Here is a 13,556-nt window from a genome sequence, read left to right on the forward strand (position 1 = left end):
AGGTAATGTGAAGGGCGTTTACGGTTTGGGCCCAATCACTGGATTGCGACTGGTCACTAAATTGCTTTCTTTTCAGGTTAAGCGACTTTGAAGAACTTGTGCATAAAGACTAATTCGTTCAAACAACATATTTGTACATCCATGAGCTGCCTCGATAACTTTAGCACAGCAGAGACAGACCATTCTAAGACAATCCAATAGGTACTGAACAAGTTTGTCTTTCAGTAGCAGCGATGAATGATCACTCAAAGCTCAAATCTTTCTGTGTGTTTGACTCTCCTTGGACCATCGATCTCTTATTGGGTTTGCAAAATGGACATGTATTCAAATGTTGTGAATTACTGCCATATAAACATTGTAAAATACAGAGTATAACTTGTGCTGGAGAGTTACATTCTATAAACTGCCCATATTTGAAGCAAAGGAGGGATAATCCTATGAGAAGAAAAATCAGCAGTGCTGCTTCTAGATAATTAGACAAAATATGCTTAAAATACTCTTTTTCAAGCTCTAGCGGGCGAGGTTGCATTCCCTCATGAGACTATAGATTCTAATTATGCAAACTGCTAAATTACACACTCGATCCCCAAACGCTCTAAAGTAAACTTACAGCAATGTATGGAAGTGTTCATCAGTAACCAATACTTTTTTTACATTTTGTGTTCAGAAGCAAAGCCAGCATTGACAGTGCAGGATGTATTTTGGATTCTCACAGAAAACAGTGAAAATAAATAAATCCACACAGACAGGGCCTGCATTTTCATTGTAAGACCTTAAGTAAAACCATTGAAGGTACAAGCATTCAGGGTGGAAAAAGGATTTATACCGCAAAGTTTGATTTCTAACTCAAATCAAGAGTGTCAGACATTCATGAGGGAGCAGCAGAGACACATGATAACTTTTATGATGTGCAATTGAGGCAAGTGGAAGACAGTGTAGGGTTTGCAGCATCGAAATCGGGACCAAATGACTACATCAGTTGGTCTCGTGGCCTTTTTTGTTGTTTTTTTTTTTATAAATAAAATCTAATGTCAGTCAGTCTTCCACTAAAATGTTTGCATTGCGCATGGTTTGTTTATTTATTGTGGCTAGAGAGTACACAGCAATGGCTAAGTTGGATCTTACGCCCAAGAGGCGGATTTAGAATTTAGAGACCGTTGCATTGCGGATGGAGTTCCCACTCTGCCAAACTCTCGGTACGCCTGCCCCATTTAGGGCTGAGCGGACCAATGGTATGTTGACGGAGTCTGCTCCAGCTGTGTTGTTGACATACTCTACGGAAGGCCGAATCTGACTGTCCTCCCAATTTAGAGTAGGCAGTTAGAAGGCTTTTTTGCTGTCCATTCCTGCCAGGTAGCACCTGGCAGTGAAGGACAATAAAACGAATAAAATGAACACAACAGCGTAAGAGAAACCTCCCATGTTGTGGGGGCCATTAGATTTCCATTTAAAAACAAAAGAAAACACAGTTTCTTTGGGGTTTTTTGTAAATGTAAAGCTTTGGAACAGTTTGATGGCTGTCCATCATGTCTTACTGAGCCATAAGTCAAACTTTTCTAACATTGACAGGAACCGTGGTTCCTGCCAATGTATAGCGATATCTGTGGGGCCAATAGACATCTCTAATTTAGAGGATGGGCTTTAAGGTGAAGGAGTAAACTGCTCCGTCGCTCTGACAGACTTTAAACCGCCATCCAAACTCTAGATCAAGCCCTAATCACTCCCTGCTGAACGCATGTGAAGTGTTATGTTGCTTTTGCAAAGTGCTTTATCGTCCTGCTGGAGTCAAATAGAACAGAGCAAAATAACAAGTTAGTAAGCTTTTCGAAAAGTCAATGGATTCGCAGGAGGAGGATCCTGCACATGGCAAGCCTGACCTCCACATCTAGCCCAGCTTCAGAGGACAGCCTTCGCCTAGGCTGGTTCTTTGAGAAGGTTTCCTTAAGACACACTGAGTAGGCCAGAATTATAGAAAACTCTGTGGACAAAGCTGAGGCCTTTAAAACAGATGTATTTCTATACTGAAGGCCAAAGTAAAGTGCGCTATCCTAGAGAGATGCATTTGAAAGGATAATGTTTCTTTCCCAAGACTCTGGCTTGTTTTGGACACTTTGCATGCGGGATATTGCCTGACTGGACAGCTTAAGAGGGGTCATTTCTCCACCGTCCAATGGGATGCAATTAAAAAACACTGACTACTGTGACTACGAGGAAGGAGGCAAGAAAAGATAAAATCAGACCACAAATTTAAAATGGTTGGAACAGACTATACTAATGTGTTGATTTAGACTCTAAGGGCATATACAACCCTATGTGATATAGGACTGCACGAAGGGGTTTTCACAGTCAGAGCCATCACGGTGAGCACGCCAAACAACAGCTCTGACAATAGCATCGTGTTCCACTTTCTCTTCACTCTGAGTTTACGAGGACACATATCTAAATAAAAGGTGGCGATGGAACCAGCACTGTAAATGTTAGGTGTTCCTTTCCGTGTGAGGACAACACGTAAAAACTGGGATTACAACATGCTAATAAAAGAGCACTGTCTGCATGCTATCCCGCTGATTCAACTGAGAAACTTCCATGTGACAGAGAACGACTGAGCATCCCTCAGGGAGTGCCAAGTGTGTGTGTAAATGAGGATGGAATGTGGTGATTTCAGGGATGAAGGATGGTGGATGTGAGATACATTGGCAGTTTGGAGCTAAAGTGTGGGAGAACAACTCAATCAGATAGTAAAGATATATGTATTGAAAAAACGCACATTGCCCTCTCAACAACTACAGATCTATTGCCACCTACCGCATCGTTGCAAAGCTTAAGAGTACATTATGCTAAAACAACTGCAAAAACAAATTAAATTGTGGCCTCTGATGGACAGCACTGTGCCTCCAACCCAGTAGGAGCAGTAGCACAACACAAGAAGAGGGGTGCCCTCTGCAGACTGTCGTATGAGGCCCTGAGACTCCATAAACCACAGATATTCATAAGATTTTCATTGAGGGGCCTCCTGCACAGAAGGAGCTTCAGGGGTCTGATGTTACTTCCCTGCATAGGAGACAATCCCGTCAGCATTATCCCTCAAGGTGAGGGGCACTCTGGGCCCTGTAGGTGAAGAGGGCCAGCCTTTTTACCCAACTTTACTGGACCACCTCATATGCGTGGCAGGAATTACTTTGACACCTTTTTAAATAGTATGTCTCCCAAAGATGGGGGGCCCTGGTTAGAACTGTAAAACTATTCAATAAAATAGTGCCTTATCCATAGTGGTGGTGAAGCTGAAGCGATGGAATGCACTCCCCGCCACCGTTCTATACAACGTATGCTTCTTGAATCAAGAAATCACTCTATTCTAAAGTTTCATGGCGCTAATGAAAGATCAAGCAACAAAAACACAACATGGCAAGGGCATCGCAAAGCATGGCCCACAGGGTTAACATGTGGGAGTGCCCCAGTGATGTCTCTGGCTCTCTGCAATCTGAAGTTAATGTCAAAGTCAGATGAAACACTCTTCAAATGCTGTTTAGCGAGGAACCGTTACACATTCTGAATAATTGACAGTCAGCAATAAGGGAGGGGTGTGGCCAAGACCCGGCAAAATCCAGAAAAAAAAACTGAATGCGCAAGTCAACAACGTATGAAGTGGACTTCCCACCAAACCCATGAGGTCACGAACACCTCCCTTTCTTCCAGGTGCATTGCAGCAACAATCATTGAGGCTCTTTTGAACTCTGTATACCTGTCTCTTTAACTAGAGCAACAGGCAAAATCCAAGGAGCACAGAATGCTGGTGTGCACTCAGTGCTGGGTATTAGGAGAAGATATTGTGTTCGCAGTAGGCCAACGGCTGCGTTGGCTTCCAGTCAGACCGACTATTTACCCAAAGCGAAGACTTCCGTATAGTGAGCATAAAAATTGGTGTTTGGGGGTTTTAGAACCCAAATACTAGACAGGTTTGCTGATTAAATCAGAGAATAAAAAGAGCACCAAACATGTAAGCCTCTTTCAAGAAGCATCTGCTGAGTTTAATGAGGTTGTGTGGAGTATGTGCAGTGGCTAAGGACAATCGAGTGCACAAAGCTGCACTACAGAATGCCTTCACTCACTTCCTTACTCATACTGCTTTATTCATTTTATGTAGTTCGGCTTTTAAGCACTGTCCGAATGATTTTTGACTGACACTACTCAATAGTACTACTTTGGGGTGTTTATGAAAACCCATTCCATACTATGGGTCATCTTGTACAGGGAGGATGCTTTTGGTAATGCCACAGACTAATGAAGTCTAGGGTGGCTTTGAGGGCTTTTTTACTTTTCTTCAATGGCGGTGACATAAGTAGCAAACAACACCAACAGTGATTTTACAGCTCTGATGGGTGCAAACAAGGTATTAACATTGAGGCTGCACCGCTTGTCCGTGGTGCCTGCCTCCTTTGAGGTAGCACATTTGTTTGTATTTGGTGCATGCGGACAGGAGGCCAGATCTGGCGGACCAGGCACTGGGCTGCAGGGAGTGTAGTGGAAGAATAGGAAGTGGTTTGGAGCCGGCGGCCTGGCGAGTGGCAATTTAGGAGTTGATGTCAACAGAACTGTACTGCTTCTTAAAGAAATGAGATAATATTTATTAAATGAGGGTTAGTTGTTTTTAAATTTAAATATGGTATAGAAGCTGAAGATACAATATTTCAGAATGTTATATGTGTAAGTAATTATATAACAATATCTACAAGTGTAATCTACAAAGCTAAAATGAAAAGGATTTGGGCCTGTCCTTCAATCCCTCTTGTTTTTTTTCACAACTTCTTTTGGATTCCTACCACATGATCATCCTCATTGGTCTACATAACCTTAGTTTTAAACAAGCATTGGTAGAGCCAACAGTTTTTCTTATATGTGTTAAAAGACGCAAACCACTTGTGCAAATCTGTCTTTGTGTGGGTCAACAAATTAAAGCCTGGCCGATTGGCGATGCTAAGGTTAATGTTACTTGTAGTTTTTTCTCCCAGATTTTGTTTCCCCATTATGTTTGGTCGTGCAGTTTAAATTCCGCTTTCATCAGAAGATACACATAGATACATTCTTACATGAATACGCTCTCAAATACACATATGTAAAGAGCAAGAACAATAACAGGCATGTGTTGAGGACGTAATTCCTTCCTATTTCAAAGTTGTCCTTGTGCCCTGGCTTGTCTGTACTGCCTACTCCAATATAAGTTCGTATATATACCAATCATTTAGGCAAAAATACAAATGCATTTCTTATATGCAGCCCACACTCTAAGGAAGGATTGTGTACAAATATTGCTGGGCTGCTGTCGCCACGGCAGATTCACACACTTGTTTAACGTTCTGCGTGGGTCAACAACGACAGATACATCTTAAGCAAGAAATGTTGAACTCAATGGTCACCCCTGCCCACTGACATGTGAGACCCCACCCTGCCCGGCAGATATGTTAGTTCCAAGACCTGTTTAAACCCTCGGCCTCAATACGGGAAACGTGCAGGTATCTCCGTGCACTCTCTCGTGGTCCCAAAGCCGGCGGAATGTGCTGCTTTCCCCTACAATAAAAGACCTGTCCTAGAACAAGTAACTTGCAAGACGCACCGGAAACAGTCTGTTAAACTTAGTCATGTGTTCCAAGCCTCCTCTCCCACGCCAGTGGCGTGTAGTCACACACGATTCTGGTTGCGTTTTTAATGCTGTGAAGAAAGAGTTCAAGTCCTACCTTTTCCAGGGGCAGCTGGTGTTGGGGCGTTCAGCGCGCGCCTCTCACTCCCGGGGCAGCTCTTCCACTCCGGCGCTGGGCGGGAATGTGCCTGGTCTCAAGGCGTGTTCCCATGAGCGCCTCGTCTCACCTGCGCAGGAGAGAGCGAGAAACGCGCACGGTTAACTCTCGCCACTCTTCAGTTGTAAGGTATGCAAAGGCTGGCAGGCTACACACCCATTTAAGTGGTTTGATATGAGTCAAATAATCAAACAGTCCAGATTGGCTTAATTACACCCTTGTCAACTACGTCACAAAGTCAAACACCATATGCACGAGGAACAACGAAGCAGAACACTGTGGAAAATAATTTGTCAAAGTACTGCTGCTTAAGAGAAACTTTGCTGAGACATCAATCGGGAAATTTACAAACACTATGATCAGGGTTTGCACCGCAATAGAGGTGCAAACCCAGCGTAAAATGTGTTAAATTTACTTTCCAACCCAAAACAAGTTGCCTACGCGCTGCTTTGTGCTATATTATGTCAAGGGCTATTCCATGGGTGCCACATGAGCCTTCCCATGCACCCATCCATGCTTTTCCCCCCTAAATTCGTATCAACTAACATTTGTAGATAGAGATTTGCTACAAAAAAGTATGCCTCCTGGAGGACTGTGAACGGTGGAGCCAGTTTAAAAAGACTTCCAATTTTTCAAACTTTGTATGTGTGCTGCACTGTACAGCAGACATACAAAGTGGGAAAAGAATTAAAGCATACTTTTTCTTCTGGAAGGATCCATTTCCAGTACAAAACCTGTGCTTGACAGAACGCACACATCATTGCACTGTTGTGCAAGGGTATTTGTGTTGGCACACAGCAACCTAAAGTGTGCCAGTGCTGGGGGGGGGAGAGAAAAACAGCACCACGTCTTTGTAGACATGGCCCTGTATTTCTCTCTCCCTTTGAAGCAACACAGTGCAGCAACTTTGATTTCTGCTCTGCGTTGTATTAAAATTTAGTAAACTTTCCCATATGTATCCAACTTAGATTTGCAGTCGGAGTCCCAGCCAGTGAACTAGACGGTACAAGATTTATGTGAACATTTAGAGCTGAGCGCTAGTGTTATAATGGGCACTAATGGTACTTGCGCTCATTTAACACTAAGCCTATTGCGAGTTCAGCTCAAATTGCGATCCATGTGGTTTGCCCAGGATGCCTCTCTTACTATTCCTCGGTCAGTGTTTGCTGCCCTAGACATCAGGGCCATAGCTAACAATGGTGCAGCAGGTGCAATGGCAACAGGGTCCAAAAGCCCAAGGGACCCACTGAGTTGGGATTATTTTTGTATTTTATTACTCAAAAAGCATTTTGGGTAGCCCATGGCCCTTGCTTGCACTAGGACCCATTTCTCCCTGTAACGCATGTTTCCTGTTCTGATTTTTCTTGTTTGCATGACCTAGTCACAATTCTTTTTTGTGAGACGTCTGGGCCAGCACAAGTGCTATGGTGGTTTTTTAGGTCGAGCCTAGCTGCAGCGCACATGCGCTGCACACTCTGCGAGACTGCTGTAGTAGAGTATGGGAGATAAGCCGCGCCCACTCTCCAACCATATTTTTCATTGGCTTGTGTCATTGTCTTTCGTAAATGCTGCCTTCGGATTCCTTAATGGGCTTGTTAGTCCCTCCTTAGTACGGCCTTGTCTTCATTTGTAATCTCCCATGGTTACTGCCCCCTTTACTTCGGTTGTTACACGGGACCTGTTATTTGGTCTGTAAGCACTATTTACTTTATTCAGTTTCACTTACTGCAGGCCGGACATGCGCTGCTTCAGATGAAACCGGTGGTGTTTTTTTAAGCAGCATGGCCGCCCCCATAACATGGAACCCGCTTTCAATCACTTTAACCCAGCATTATCTCGTGTCTGTTTCAACCCCCCAAGTAAAATGGATTTAGAAATGATTAGTGAATTAAGTCATGTGAATTCCAGGTAGCACATGAATTCCAGGTAGCTATAATCGTGTGCTAATGGACTGAAGCGGACAACAGCACATCTGCACCAAAGCCACCTGACGGGTTGTTTTCAAAAGCCTGTTTTATTAACAGCAACAACACCACCACCACCACCCATCACACCACCATCACCAATACCATCAATACCAACACCTCCACCACCACGACTAATACCATCAATACTACCACCACCAATACCACCATCACCACCAATACTACCACCACCAATACCACCATCACCACCAATACCCACACCACCAATACCATCACCACCAATACCACTACCACCACCACCACCAATATCACCACCCATACCACCAATACCACCACCAAAACCACCCCTACCACCACCACTAATACCACAACCACCAATCCAATACCACCACCACCAATATCACCACCACCAATACCACCTCCACCAATACCAACACCACCAATACCACCACCACCAATACCACCACCACTGCCACCAATACCACCACCACCAATACCACCACCACCAATACCACCACCACTGCCACCAATACCACCACCACCAATACATCCACCACTACCTCTACCACCAATATCACCACCAATACCACCACTACCACCAATACAACCACCACCAATAGCAATACCATCACCACCCCATTACCACCACCACCACAAATACCACCACCACCAATACCACCACTACCACCAATACCACCACTACCACCAATAACACCAATACCAATATCACTACCAACAATACCACCATCACCAATACCACCATCACCAATACCAATACCACCACCAATACAAATACCACCACCAATACCACCACCACCAATACTGCCACCACCAATACCACCACCAACACCACCACCAATATCACCTCCACCAATAACATCACCAATACCAATACCACCACCACCTATACTACCACCACCTCCAATACCACCACCAATACCACCACCAATACCACCACACCAATACCACAACCAATACCATCACCAATACTACCACCACCAATACCACTACCAACACCACCACCATTAATACCGCCACCACCAATACCAATACCACCACCAATACCAACACCAATACCACCACCAATGCCAATACCAAAACCACCAATACCAATACTGCCACAATACCACCACCACCACCACCAATGCCACCACCACCAATACCAATACCACCACCAATACCAATACTGCCACAATACCACCACCACCAATGCCACCACTACCAATACCACCACCACCAATACCATCACCAATACCACCACCAAATCCAATACCACCACCACCAATACCACCACCACCACCAATACCAATACCACCACCAATACCACCACCACCACCAATACCACCACCACTACCAATGCCACCAATACCAGTACCACCACCAATACCAGTACCACCACCAATACAAGAACCACCACCACCAATACCATCACCAATACCAATACCACCACCACCAATACCACCACCAATACCATCAATACCAATACTGCCACCAATACCACTAACATCACCACCAATACCACCTACACCACCAATACCACCACCACCACCAATACCACCAATACCAATACCACCACCTCCGCGCCTCTTGCTCACTAGAAATAGCAGGGGCACTGTACGAGGCTGTAGCTGCAGCTGAGACCATCTCTCCCTCCACGACTGCCAGAGAGCACAGCCCGCCCTGCACCAGGAGGTGAAGCCAGGGCCCTACTACTACAGATATAGTGTTTTTTTATTAGGCCATAGATAGCAATGACATTACGCAATGCCACACTGCACACTCAAATCACAGAGAGGGCAGGAAATAGCCCACCCTCACGCTCTTCCACCTGAGCCGTGACAGTGTAATCACAGAGCGATGGTGTTGGAGCGCTCTGTTAGTGTTTATATCTCAGATCATATGTAACTCTCACTTCACACTTTGTGTCAGTGTAATTTAGAACACTTACACATCTTCTTCACTGCACTATTTATCACTACTTTGAAGACGTCTCAGGCCGGTCTCTTCCTCTGATATTTACAATCTAACAAGCCGTCGAGAAGGCCCTATATTGCAATGCAATATGTCTAGCATTTGCGAGGGTTTAAGCTATTAGTATTATAATTGACAATGCCTTTTATTTATGTTTTAAAACCCAAAACATAAATAAAAGGCATTGTCATTTACAATGCCAATAGCTCAAACTTGTGTGAATGTGAGACCTATTGCATTGCAAATGTTTGTATTGTACTGGATGCTGAACCATGCTGCTGTGTCAAAACAATCGTGCACATTGCCATTCATTGCATCAATTGTGCCAGGTAAGTCCAGGATTTGAGGTGATTGTAACTTCCACAAAGAAAAACAAAATCGGGTGGGGAAGATTTATCAACACTTTGCACTTTGGCTAAGCCACAAAAAATTACCCTAACCGATTCAAAGTGTTGATAAAGTACTTACAAAGCAGCCTTGTAAAGTAAAGTGCACAGTACATTGTATTACTTTGTATCAAGGGGTTTCCCATGGGTGGAATATAAGCATTTCCATGCAACCACCTACGCAAAGCCGTATCTACTAAAAATGCTAGACAGGGCTTTGCCACATGTATATTACTCTGCTACCCCTCTCAATGGCTCGGGATATGTTGGCAGCTCCCTTTTACCCTCCATTCGCAGAAAAAACAACAGGAGGGCAAGTGAATGTATGTCAAACACAGTCCTGACATTAGACTAAGAAGGACCACGTCTTTAATAGGGGATGTCAGACCACATTCATGGGGCCAAGGGAAAAGCAGGGGCTAATAGGCCTTAGCCGTGGGACCTGGGGTAAACTGCTTCAGATGGCCTGGTTTGTCCTACTATGGCTCTGCAATCAAGGGCAGGTACAACCCCTTCTGCACTTGACTCTAAGTAATAGTGAAAGCAGTCATAGTGTGGGGGTGCGCAAACTCAGAACTCAACAATCACCCAGCAGCTGATTGTCTAACCCAGTGCTTTACTTTAGGAAATAAAGCACTTTATCACACGCACTTAAAACTGAATGCTGTATAGGAAACACTAAAAAGCACACCTAAAGGAACTGGCACTAGGGCTACTGCACCTTGGGCTACCGCTCATCCTTTCCCTTTATACTGGTGTGCCTCCTCTGTCAGGGTGAGGCAGGGTCCTCCTAGGGTTGCGTGATACCCCCGTTCGGCATACACAGCGCTCAGTTCAGTACAGTCCCGTTGGAACTGCACCAATTTCAAGTCTCCTTGTTCAAACTATGGCCAGTGAGAAACTGGCAACACATGTCAGTACTCGCTCCTGTTTCTGGGAGGAGATGCACCGTTTGCAGGAGTGTCCTCTGTCAGTTGAGGCAGGCCGCCGCAAGAGACGAGTGCAAGGGCTACTGTCCAAGGTTCTACGTTATGAACATAGGTACTAGGTGCTGCAGAGGCCCCACAGAACGGGGCAGGTCCCTCTCGGCTTCCGGCCCACTTCTGGGTCATATGATGGTTACACCACCTGAAAGCGAAGTAATAGCACCGCAATGGACAGTTGTGGTCTCACTTCTTGATCATGGCAATGAGGACCGCCATGGGCACACTTCTCAGTCACAGTGGTGAGGTCGGCCACACCCGCATCTCTTGGCACAGTATAGAGGTTGGCTGCAGTCGCAGTTCTTGACACAAAGGTGAGGTAGGCCGCAGTTGCACTCCTTGGCAAAGTAACAATGTCAGCAGCAGATCTGTGATTCTAGCTCTGAACCACAATACTGGAGAGACTTTAGCCCACCTCTCCTGTGGCTCGCAGATCACTCTTCTCCATCTTCCACTGCTTCTAGCTGTCCTTAGATGTTAACTTATCCTGCAATGCTGGCAGGTTCCTTATGTCTCTCAGCAGGTAAGCTAGTTTCCAAAGACTCAGAATCAGGCATCCAGATTTTGCCTTAACATTTGCAAGCCAGACCACATCATCTCATCCTTTGAAGCAGTCCACTGGCTCTGCGTCTATGGCAGAATCAAATTCAAGTTCTAGGACACAATCCATAAAGCATGCATGGGGCAAGGCCAAGCATTCCTGCAGAAACTAGAACCTTACTGTGCCCCAACCAGAAACCATTGCTTAATGTTTGCCCACTACATCAACAAATGATCATTCAAGTGGATGAAATATGGCGGCACATGGCCAGGCATACAAGGTCCCTGAATCTGGAATGCCTCAGTCCAAACTTGTAATCAACTACACGTGGTTCAAGAAATCTTTTTGAAACTGAAATATTCAGATTTGCCTTTAATTGATCTCCACACTGAGCAGGGGACACAGCTTATCAATAGTTGAAGCAGGTTATAAGCTGTCTTTTTGGACTCTAACCCACCCACTGCATCACACTTGTGCATCCTTATACTTCACTGTTGAGCACACTGAAGTAACTGCATAGAGACATGTAGCTCTCTAGAAATTCACTTAATAAAGACTATACATTTATTGTAGCTAGAGCATTTCAAACATGAGATGCTGCTATACCTGGACTAGTATGGTGTGTGGAGTCAAGTAGACACTGTTGCAGTATTTTTCTAGAGCACAGCATTTGCGACCAAAGAGACATTCAATCCCTGTACTGAAGGAAGGAGGCAAAAATGCCCAGGGTTCTTTGGGGCATGTCTAAATTGCAGTGAATGTTACATTGCTTTAAGCACATGTGGCAGGTCATTTCATATGTTGGCTTTCAGTACTGATTCTTTTTTTCAAGGGCACTACATCTTGAAATATATCGTTTCATTACCTGTTTCATTTTTTTGATGAAGAAGCCAACCCGGCAGAATAAGAGGCCCCTTGTGCAGATTAAACTCGTTACAAGCCTGGTAAATCTCTATAAAGAATATTTTCATATTGACCCAATGGCTAAATTAATCTTATCTTTTTGATACATTTTCATGAATTTTTATATGTGTCATCTGGCAGTTCCCCTTTGATTGACTACAAGAGGTGGCAACTGCAACACTATTGGTCACATCTGTTCAATCACCTATATCCTAGGTGAGTTCCTTTTGGGATGATTTCCCTTCTTTTTTGTAAAAAAATTTTTTATCACAGCATTGATACCAATTTATTTTCCTTAGGATGGTATACAATTCCTGTGTCCTGAAGAAGACCCGATATGACTACTTACAACTAGCGGTTGATGTAGGGTCGAAACGTTGACGGTTCTCCAGTCCCTTATTAATCTGATTTCCTTGTTGACAATAAATAGATAGGACATGTGCTTTACAAGGTCTATCGCATACCCATGAGGAAACTAAGGACTTTTTCAAAATAAGGAATCTTGTATATATTTTTGTTACATTGTGTAAATACGTACATATACTGTAATTATTTTCACTGTCACTTATTGCACTAAGTCACTTTATTCATTTGTTCACTGCGTCGTTTTTTAAAAATATTGTATATACAGCCTTAGCTTTATCTTTTTCAATTTTCGGATTTTGCTTACCTCAATTCAAAATATAAGGAATAAATTGTTATATCTTAAATTGTATAATTTTGTTTAATATTGATTATTCGATTCATTCATATATGCTGTGATTCTTTTTTTTTTTTTTTGCGAAAACCTTTATTGTACATAAAAATCAATACAAACATGGGCCTACAACCACCAGGGCCGGCCGCTAATATGTACATGATCAACAACATCAGGGCAGCAACAGGCCCCCTGGGGCCCAGCCGAATTAACGAATTACTGAGTACACCTCAGAGATTATCAGGATACATAGATTTTAAAGGTACAAACAAAGAAAAACAAAGTAACACCAAAAAGCAAGGCAGAAACCATCAAAAAAGGGGGGGCGTCTAACCACATCCGGGGAACTACACAATAC

The 13,556-nt window shown here is 43.9% G+C and overlaps 1 protein-coding gene across 2 annotated transcripts in view; it reads right to left on the reverse strand.

Moving 5' to 3' along the window:
• CRACD (capping protein inhibiting regulator of actin dynamics) overlaps positions 1–13,556 on the reverse strand; it is an 870,477-nt gene that overhangs the window by 401,668 nt on the left and 455,253 nt on the right. For both annotated transcript variants that reach the window (XM_085642049.1, XM_085642051.1), the window contains exon 4: positions 5,733–5,862. The gene's annotated coding sequence lies outside the window, so the exon portion shown is untranslated. The remainder of the gene's footprint in view (positions 1–5,732; positions 5,863–13,556) is intronic.

The sequence above is a fragment of the Triturus cristatus genome, chromosome 2_2 (assembly GCF_964204655.1).
Source record: "Triturus cristatus chromosome 2_2, aTriCri1.1, whole genome shotgun sequence".
In the NCBI taxonomy this organism is placed as follows: domain Eukaryota; kingdom Metazoa; phylum Chordata; class Amphibia; order Caudata; family Salamandridae; genus Triturus; species Triturus cristatus.